Raw genomic sequence first — 11,103 nt, 5'->3', positions numbered from 1 at the left:
AGAGAATAAATATAAAGAAAGGCATAAGCATGATTTTGCTAAACATGATTTTCTGCATATTTTAAATATATAGCTTGGAAAGTAATTATCTATCCATTACAGAAAAACTAGAAAATAAAGATAAGGAAACTCGAAAGCATACTAACATCCATAATCTCATTATTTGGAGATAGCCATTATTATCATTTTGCTGTTTAACCTTCCAGAATTGCTTCTTTTATATATACATATGTAGCTGGTATGAATCTGACTTTATAAACTTGTGTGTAAGAAATCTCACATCATTATTTTTAAAATATCACATTTTAAACTGACTTCGAGCTTCCATCCCATTTGACTTGTGGAAAATGCAATTACAGTTGATTATATTTTGTTGCGTGGAGTTCTCCTTCCCAAAGGTTTTATCAGGATCCAGATTGTCCAGAAAATGGGATGCTATGGTTGCTACTGATATATTCATTGTTTAAGCCTGAATTCTTTCTAGAGAGCAGAGAGCTGTACTGCTTCTGTGCCAAGATTGGTCCCAGAACGCTTTACTGAGTCTAGTTTTGGTGTTTGGGGTCCAGCTCTCTTAACTGTATCATGGAGATACTCTCTTCTGAGCTCCTTCTATCTCTTTGGGACAGTACTTAGAGTGGAGTTTCCACTTAACAAAATATCTGTAGTCTTCGAGCCCTCTTCCCAGTCTTAGAAAACTGTCTGGCTGCTTTCTTTCTCCTCTCAATCATCTCTCCCTAACCACCCCACCCACCACAGCACAATTCTCCTTAGGAACACAGACTTTCAGAAAACAAAAGCCAGGAAGAGAGGTTATAGGCAGACATCTTTTTTCAGCCTTATAGCATCAAATTCCCCAGGGCTAAAAGAGTACAATGGACCTTTTTGGAAGATTCTCTTTTTGGAATTGGAGATAGGAGTTGAAAGAGAAGAAAAATACAGTGAGCCAAACACAAAGTAATTAATTGATATTGTAATACCTTATCCTGCCACACATTTTTCTTTTTTTAACTTAAAATAATTATTATTTTTAACAGCTTTATGGAGATATAATTACTGTACCATACAATTCACCCACTTAAAGTATACAATTTAATGTTTTTTATAATATTCATATTCCTTTTTATTCTCCTCAGTTGATGTTTAAATCAACTTACCAACTTCTACAAAAATTTACCAACTTCTATATGCCATCCTTCAGGGACTTGGGTTAATATTGAATCAATTCTGCATATCATATCTTTTCAACCAGCAGGAGCATGGTATAATGTTTCATTGATTCCTATCTTGTTTTATTTCCATCATGGTTTTTAAATAATTTCCTTTAAGCAAATAAAGTTTTTTTTTTAACATTTATTTATTTTTGAGACAGAGAGAGACAGAGCATGAACGGGGGAGGGTCAGAGAGAGGGAGACACAGAATCTGAAACAGGCTCCAGGCTCCAAGCTGTCAGCACAGAGCCCGACGCAGGGCTCGAACTCACAGCCCTCACGGACCGTGAGATCATGACCTGAGCCGAAGTCGGCCACCCAACCGACTGAGCCACCCAGGTGCCCCAATAAAGTTTTTTTTTAACTTTGGCTTGAGTACTATATTTTCTTTTCTTTCCTTTTTTAAATTTTTAGTTGTTGTATAGTTGACATATAATATCTAGTTTCAAGTGTACAACACAGTGATTCAACAATTATATGCATTACAAATTGCTCACCATGATAATTATATTACAATATTATTGACCATATTCCCTTTGCTGTACTTTTCATCCCTGTGATTTATTTATTTTATAACTGGAAGTTTGTACCTCTTACTTTACTTCACCCATTTCGCTGATTTCCCTAGCCCCATTCCTTTTGTTTGTTCTCTGTATTTATAAGTTTGTTTCTCTTTTTGTTGTTGTTTGTTTTGTTTTTTAGATTCCACATATAAATGATATTATATGGTATTTGTCTTTCTCTGTCTGGATTATTTCACTTAGCATAATACCCCATAAGTCCACCCATGTTGTTGCAAACAGCAAGATTTCATTCTTTTTTAGGACTAATATTTCACATTTAAATTTTATACATATCTCACATCTTATTTATCCATTTATCTATCAGTGGACACTCAAGTTGCTTCCATATCTTAGCTATTATAAATAATGCTGCAATAAACATATGCATGCATATATCTTTTTAAATTAGTGCTTTCATTTTCTTTGCATAAATACTCAGAAGTGGAATTACTGGATCCCAGAGCACTTTTATTCTTAGTGTTTTGAGGAACCTCCATACTGTTTTCCACAGTGGCTGCACCAATTTATACTCCCACCAACAGTGCATAAGGCTTCCCTTTTCTTCACATCCATGCCAATGCCTGTTATTTCTTGTCTTTTTGATACAAGCCATTCTGACCTGTGTAAGTTGATATCTCATTGTGGTTTTGATTTGCATTTCCCCTGATGATGACTGATGTTCAGCATTTTTTCATGTGTCTGTTCTGCCACACATATTTTTCACCAAAGTGAGACCACATTGAAAATACAGTGTTTTTGCTTGATTTCTAACAAACAATAGAAGTGGAAATACAAATAACATCAACAATAATCTTGAACAGTGTGCTTGAAAAATATTATTGTGAGCAATATCCCATTGTCTGGAATAACCTAATCTACACTTGATGGTCTTTTAGGTTGTGTACGATCTTTAGGTCATTATAAATTCTGCTGCATAACTACATCTTTTCGTATTTGCATAATCTAATTTTTTATGTTGGCAATAGGTTTACTACTTTTGCTCAGAAATTGTTTAAAATAATATAATTTTTTTTAATCCAGAGGTATTTAAAATCCCTACAGTCAGAAATAAACAGTTTGGTGTATAATTTTCAAGATTTTTTCTATGCATATTTAGTAATACTAATAATATTTAAATTTTAATGAAAAAAATTACTGTGTATCATTCATAGTTTTGTATTGTAATCCTCCTTTTATCACATAATTTCATATTGTAGATACCTTTCATGTCTATAAGTATAGGTTAAAACCATGGTTTTACACTGCTTCATAGCATTCCGATGTATGAATGTATATATATACCATAATATTTCTAACCATTACCTACAGTAATTTAGATTTTTCCTATTTTCCCTACTACAAGAAATTCTTCAGTAAGCATACTGTACATACATCGAAGCACACAATTGTTTCCTAGCAAAAGAATCACTGGATGAAAGTGTAAGTACATTTATAATTTTGATACATGATATCAAATTACCTTCAGAAAAGCTGTATGCATTGACACTCAAATCAATAGAAAATGAGAAAGCTACTTCTCACACTTTTATCAACATGGAGTATTATCATTCTTTTTCATCTTAATCCATGTGGAAAAAATATATTATTTTGTTTGTTGATTATTAGTGAAGTTGAGCACCTTTTCCTATGTTTATTGGTTATTTGTATTTCTACTTTTCTGAATTTCCCATGGAATAGTATTTTCTTTTTCTGTTCCTAGGTTGTTTTTAAATACTAAAGATATAAACTCTGATGCTTTCATTGCACACTAAAGATATTAACTCTGTTTTTGTATCACATATTTTCCCTGTTGGATTTTTTTTTTTGCCCTTTACTTTGCCTATCACATAGAAAACCATGTTTTAATTTATATATCTGATTACTGGTAAATTTGAGCATATTTTCATTGGCATGTTTGGCATAATACTTTTTATTGAAATATTCCAAATAACATATGAATCTGTTTTAAAATTTTTTAATGTTTATTTATGTTTGAGAGACAGAGAGGGAGTGAGAGAGAGAGAGGCAGAGAGAGAGGGAGACACAGAATCTGAAGTAGGTTCCAGGCTCTGACCTGTTGGCACAGAGCCTGATGTGGGGTTTGAACTCCTAAACCACCAGATCATGACCTGAGCAGAAATCAGACCCTTAAACAACTCAGCCACCCAGGCACCCTGAATCTGTTTTAATATGTATGCCATCAAAAATCAATATCCTTTTAATTAAATAAAACATAAAAAAAAACTGTTTCAAGCAGTAATAAAATCTGGTTAAAATTGAATATGTTTACACAAAATAAAAGAATAAAGCTTAAAATTTTTCATATAATAAGATGTTTGTTTTGTAATTCTAGGTCTTTTTTTCCTTTTCTGGAAAAAATATATTTTCATTGTACAGATTATAAAATGTCATACAATCACAAACATCATAAAAGAAATTTAGCAAATTCTCTAGCGTTATAACAAATGTTTTGGAACACTTTCATAGTAAAAATCAAATGTTTCCTTGAACTTCCTGATTTTATCCTCTAGAGTTAAGAAGTTGCTGTTTATGCTATTTCTTATGCATGGATTTTGTTCTTTGAATTTTTTAATTGGACCACATTATACACATGCAGCCTCAAAATGTGACAAAGTGAAGGTCGTGAGAATTTTCCTTGAAAGCAGATGTACACAAAGTTCAGGTCTTCCTGCTTCTTCTCTTTGGGAGATATTAGACAATTTGGTCAGGGTAGGGGGAAGGTATCCTTGTGGCAATATTATATTCTTAGATTTCGTTCCATTAGCCACCTCTTCTACCCAGTCTTACATTTTCAAGTTTGGAATCCATTGCCTTTTTTTTTTCCCAGTGGCTGTTTTGTGGTATGGGCTTGGATCTCATTCTTCAGGAGCTCAAAGAAAAAGCTCTTATGTAAAACAAAGGGGTAAGATAAGGGACCAGGAAAACACAGGAATGGGATGGATGGTGGCTTCATTCCCTTACCCTAAATTCCATGTATGTTGTACATGACTCAATTGAATGAAAATGTTGTAATTGTCTTATTCCCTTCCCCCAACCCCATCAGAGCACTCATTCTACCACATAGAAATGACATGGACTCACAGTCAAAATAGAAACATGCATGTATTTTTCTTCTTTTCTCCATATTCTCCACATTATGCTGCCCCTCAAATATATTCACACCTGTAGTTCACAGTCTCCTGTCTCCTCCACTGCCAGTGGTGTAAATCTCTGCCAGATTCCTGATTCTCAGCAGATCCACCCTCAGAAAATATGAGTCTCTCTTCCTTTTCCCTTCCAATGTACCAGTCAGCTTCTGTCTTCACTGGCCCACTAAGGCTGGAAGGAAAAGTGGCCAAGGCCCCAAGTCAAAAAGTGACTGCACCATCCCCACTGGACCACAGGAAGACACTGGATGCTTCCTGATGAGCATTGTTCTGAGTCTAGTGGAACAATCCAGAAGAGCAGGGAGGTGGAAGAATCCACCTTTGGGAGAAGGCTGTTTCTGGGCAAGAAGTGAAAATCACAAGTTCTGTTCAGTCCAGCAGTTTGAGACATTGAAAGAGTTAGTCATAGAGTCAGGTGATTCATGGGGTAGATTGTTTTTTCTAAAAGAATTAATTTAAGGCCTTTAAATGCTAAAAGGATTGATTTAGGGCCTCCTTGCAAAGTGAAAGAAGTTATCTTTATTGAGGAATGGGCAAAGGGCTTCTGAGAAGTTATCTCCTACTCTCTGTGAATAATTGGGGAAGAGGATGGAAAGAGGGTCCTTTGATGAAGTCTGCCCTGGGGCAAGAGGAAGACCCCCCCCCACCCCTGCCTGTCCAACATAATCTGCCCAAAGCAAGCTTACAGATTTGCTGTAAAGCCCAGAAGGAGATAAATACATGTGGTAAAGCAGTGACTGAACACTTGATGAAAGCTGCAGCACTTCTCTTCCCTCCTGACATGCTGGAAGAAAAGAATCACAACTCATTTTTTTAGTACAAAATGAAGAACACCAAATAAATCATCCAGTGAACAACGTTCCTAGGAAAACTAGCAGTAGCTCCTCCACCTGAGGCTGTACTGAAAGCCCAGAGTCTGAGGACTAGGTCTGAATGCTAGGGTAATAGTAAAGGTTTCAGAGTGAACACCATAGGCAGGTAATAATGAAGCCACCTTTTGTCTGGCCAATAGACATTGAACTCCTCCGATCAAGTTCCCTTTAAACCTCTGACCAAAATCATCCTCACTGTGAATTTAGACTGAGTGAAAGAGGAGACAACAACCTGGAGGGATTGTGGCCTTGGGAAGGCTCTTCTTCCAACACAAAATAATGAACTCCTTGATGTTGGCAAAGTGAAGAGAGCACTCTCTTTGAGTGAAAAATCCGTCCATCACAATGGATGGTTGGCCAGATATGATTCCTTATGACTGTTTCATGTTGCAGCTAATTCTCTCTCTTCTGCTCCTCATCATATTAGCGTCATGCATGGCCCTTCACATTTGGAAACAACTTTGGACAACTTAACTCCAGGAGATGCAGTCTCTCTAAGATGAAAGATCCTCAAACTCAGTTGTCATCTGCAGCTCTTAGAAGAAAGGAACAAAGAACACGCTAAAAGAAAGAAGATTATGTAGTTCATTACCATCACATTTTGGTACTGAATAGCTGGCTCCAGCTTTGTTGAAAGAACCAGAGATCTCCACGCCATTTGACATAAGAGCAGCAAACATAAAGATTTAACAAATTTCTTTGTTTCTGCCTCTGCATATTTTTGTCATATCTACCTAAAAGTTTCTCATTCTACACAGGTTTTGCAAGTAACTTTTACTGTAAATACTCTTTACTTTGTGACAGGGATTGTGTTAAGTGCTCTTCTTGCATCATCTAATCCTCACCACAAGCCTATGAGGTAGGTACTATTTTTATACCTGCTTTACCAAAGAGGAAATGGAGGCTAGAGGGATTTGTTCACAGCACCAGCTAATTTTATGTGGCAAGGCTGGGACTCATACCCAGACCATATGACCCCCAGACACACACTCCCAACCTTTAGGATAGTCTCTGGTGGGAAAAGAATATGACAGTCTTTTGTAGTCCGAGGATTAGCTTGGGGACATGGGAAGATTTCTCCTGGTTATCCCAACTTTTTCTTAGCTTAACATGAACTCCTTTGAGTCTGTAGTCTGGTGCAGAGTCAATGTAACTAAGTCTTCTAGCATTTCATAACCAGAAGATTTCTCCTGGTTATCCCAACTTTTTCTTAGCTTAACATGAACTCCTTTGAGTCTGTAGTCTGGTGCAGAGTCAATGTAACTAAGTCTTCTAGCATTTCATAGGTATCCTGATGACACTTGTATAGAGGAATCCTTTACACATCAGCAAATGATGCTTTATTTTATTCATTTTATTTTATTTTTAAGATATTCTTTGAAACACGTTCCTTTGCAAGTTCATGTGGGAGTTATTTAAAAGATAACAAAATGTAAGTTCTTTGATATTTTCTACATAGGCACTCATGTCATCTGCAAAAAGGGACAGTTTTCTTCCTGATCTGCATGACTTTATTTCCTTTTCTTGCATTATTGCAATGGTTCCAGCACTATGTTGAATAACAGGGGAAAGAGCATAAAGCTTTGCCTTACTTCTGATTTAGGGCAAAAAGCAGTCAGTCTCTCACCACTGAATACAATGTTAGTTGTAATCTTTTGTGGATGCTCTGTATCAAGCTAAAGAAGTTCTCCCTCTCCTCCTAACTTATTGAGTTTTTATCATGAATGGGTATTGGATTTTGCCAAATTTCATTTATCTCTGTCAATTGATATAATAATATTATTTATCTCCTTTAGACTCTCCACATGGTGGATTACATTTCTTGGGGTTTTTTGTCACTATCACCTAAAATTTCTCATTATGTACAGGTTTTGTACAGGTTGTTGAACCAACCTTGTATCCCTGGAATAAACCACACTTTATCATAGTGTATAATTCTTTTTATATGTTGCTGTATAACTCTTTTTATATATTGCTGAATTCTATTTGTTAGTATTTTGTTAAAGATTTTTGTCCTTATATTCATAGAGAGTATTGGTCTGTACTTTCCTTTCTTTTTGGGGGGGGTACTGTTTTTGTATCAGTGTAATATTAGCTTCATAAAATAAAAGTGCTCCCTTCCCTTCTATTTTCTGTAATTGGTGTTAATTCTTCTTTAAAGATTTGGGAGAGGGGCGCCTGGGTGGCCCAGTCGGTTAAGCGTCCGACTTCAGCCAGGTCACGATCTCGCGGTCCGGGAGTTCGAGCCCCGCGTCGGGCTCTGGGCTGATGGCTCGGAGCCTGGTGCCTGCTTCCGATTCTGTGTCTCCCGCTCTCTCTGCCCCTCTCCCGTTCATGCTCTGTCTCTCTCTGTCCCAAAAATAAATAAAAAAAATAAAAACGTTGAAAAAAAAATAAATAAAGATTTGGGAGAAAGAATGAAATATGGCCCTTTGTAGCAACGTGGATGGAACTGGAGAGGGTTATGCTAAGTGAAATAAGCCATACAGAGAAAGACAGATACCATATGGTTTCACTCTTATGTGGATCCTGAGAAACTCAACAGGAACCCATGGGGGAGGGGAAGGAAAAGAAAAGAGATTAGAGTGAGAGAGAGCCAAAGCATAAGAGACTGTTAAAAACTGAGAACAAACTGAGGGTTGATGAGGGATGGGAGGGAGGGGTGGGTGGGTGATGGGTATTGAAGAGGGCATCTTTTGGGATGAGCACTGGGTGTTGTATGGAAACCAATTTGGCAATAAATTTCATATATAAAAAAAAAGATTTGGAAGAATTTTCTTACAAAGTTTTCTGGGAAAATTAGTATGATTCAACATAGTTTTTAGTGGTTTCATTTGTCTCAGTCACTGAGGTTTCTTCTTCCATTTCTTTATTCTTAAAATGGGGAATTTGTAATTTTACATTCACCCCAAAACTTAAGGTGTCTCACTTAAGAGTCTGTCAATCTGGCACCTTCCTCTTCAGAACTGTTGGAGAACTATATCCATAACCCCATGCCCTGCGAGAGGACTCACAGGGACAAGTAGATCTGGGAGTTCTCTGGGATGCTGTAGGACTCACGTCTTCTCTTGGTCCTCTCTCTCATGGCTTCCTGGAGAGTTCTGGCTTTTGGACTCCCTCTCTCAGACTAGCCTACACAGCAAAACAGACACTACAGAAAAGGCAATCAATCTGAAACTTAGATCATAAGACTGGGGAGTAGGAGTGGCACAGGGGACTAAATTCAAGAATGTACACTTACCATGAGACAACTTCCTCCTGCCCTTACAAGCTGAATTCACAATATGAAACATAGTGTTTGATTGGACATTGGTATCATAGTTGAAAAAAGGGAAAGATCCAAGAGAAACTTAATTCATACTGGCAATCTCTCTCTCCCTCTCTCTCTCTCTCTCTCTATCGCATTTTTTTATTCTCCCTTAAAAAAAAACATTGCTTATCAATTTTCCTTTGTTATTGTTTCAAATTAGAAAAGTATTCATTGTGATAAGAATTCAACATTGTAAAAGCATATAATGTAAAAAGTGATTTTCTCCCCTTCTCTTTTTTTTGTCCTTTCTCTTTTTTTTTCTAGCCTCTCTTGGTTCCAACTTCATGCTGAGCTTACCCACATTCCTATTCCCTTGCTCTTCTTCCCCATCTCTTTCCATAAGAGTTCTACTCAATTTTCAAAATAAGCCAAGGCTTTCGAAAAGCCAAGGCTACCTGCTAGTAACCATTTACGCCACTCACTGCCCTGATGTACTACCTATCCTCTTCCTGTTGCAAATATCCCTGCCAGCAACAGTTTCACAAGCATCTATTTACAGCATCTGGCTGAGCCATGCCATTTTCACACTAACCTAACCACATAAAACTATTTCTGGCAAACTTTCTAACATCTTAGTTTAAAAATTATAATCTTAGCACTTGTTGAGTTATAATTTGAAGTGGAATATTATTGCATGGAAGACTGCTAATAAGATGGTTTGGGCAGTAAACTTTGAGGAAGAAAAATTTTCTAACTCTACTCTATCCCCCATTACTTGGCATTTAAAGTAAGATAGCTCTGAATGGTCAATCATTTGCACAAGGAAGTCCTTTGTTCCTTTACTTCCCAGTTAAAGGAGTTAGAATATTTCTGTTAAGCAAACATGCCTCAGGCTTTGGAGTAAGTTATAACCCTCCTGTTACTCATGTATATATGTAGCAAAGGTGAGTGGTTCAGCTTATGGATTCTTGAGCCATACTTCCTGCCTTTCTGTCAGCCTGCTTGTCTACTTGCTTACTAAATCCCAGAACAACCACTTACTAGCTTGTATGTTTGGACAAGACAGCTAACTTCAGTGTGCATCAACTTGTTCATCACTGAAATGGTGATGATTACAGCAGTATATAAATCAGGAGGGTGTTGTGAGGGTTACATGTGTTAATATATGGAAAACACTTAAAATAGATCCTGGCACACAGTAGGTCCCATACAAGTATCAGCTATTATAGTGATTAAAGACAAAATATTAAATGGAAAATACCTGGAATCTTATATTTGGCAGAGGGATCAGAGAGTCTTTTATATGATCGTGGTCTATATAGAATATAAAAGTGTAAGACAGTCATTTACTGAGCAAGAAAGGATCAGACTGTCATCACCACACAGCCAGGAACAAGGGCAAAGGTTGTAGCAACTATTAATTTATTTGGTGTCTCCTGATAATAGTGCATTCACTCTTCCTATCCTCACTCCATCTGATGATTTGCAGGGCTATAGTGAAGACAGAATTCCTGGCAATGGAACTGATGAAACAGGGCTAACAGAATATTTATGATAACTCCTCTGAGGCAACTTGGTTTGGGAGTGGATCTCACTTCTGTAGCATGGAAACATACTATACTGACAGCAAAAAGAATTTTCCTGCCAATAGTCTTTCTCAGTTTATATTTTACAAAGGCCCTAGAAACTACAGCTACTCTCTAAGGAAGAATACTTCAATCCATCTCCCAGTTGAATCTCAACACCTTCTCCCCAGTATATTCCATTAAACTATCATGCCCACCTATTCTCTCAGACTGACAGGTACTTCCTATCTTGCTTAAATCTTGACTCTCAATCTGGGCTCTTGCAATATGGCCTTATCGATAATAGCTTCAGTTCCCTGAGCTCATTATCATTTTAATTTACATCCTTCTGTCACTCCCCAACCCTGGATCAATTTTCTCTGTTGCTGCTCCAAAGGACTCCCATATTCCACCACTGCTGCAGTTACTACCACTGGAGAAAATCCTGATAACAGTGTTCTCGGGACTTTATTTATA

Source organism: Lynx canadensis, chromosome X (genome assembly GCF_007474595.2).
Source record: "Lynx canadensis isolate LIC74 chromosome X, mLynCan4.pri.v2, whole genome shotgun sequence".
Classification (NCBI taxonomy): domain Eukaryota; kingdom Metazoa; phylum Chordata; class Mammalia; order Carnivora; family Felidae; genus Lynx; species Lynx canadensis.
The sequence above is the reverse complement of the archived record's forward strand: the minus strand, read 5'-3'. Positions refer to the sequence as shown.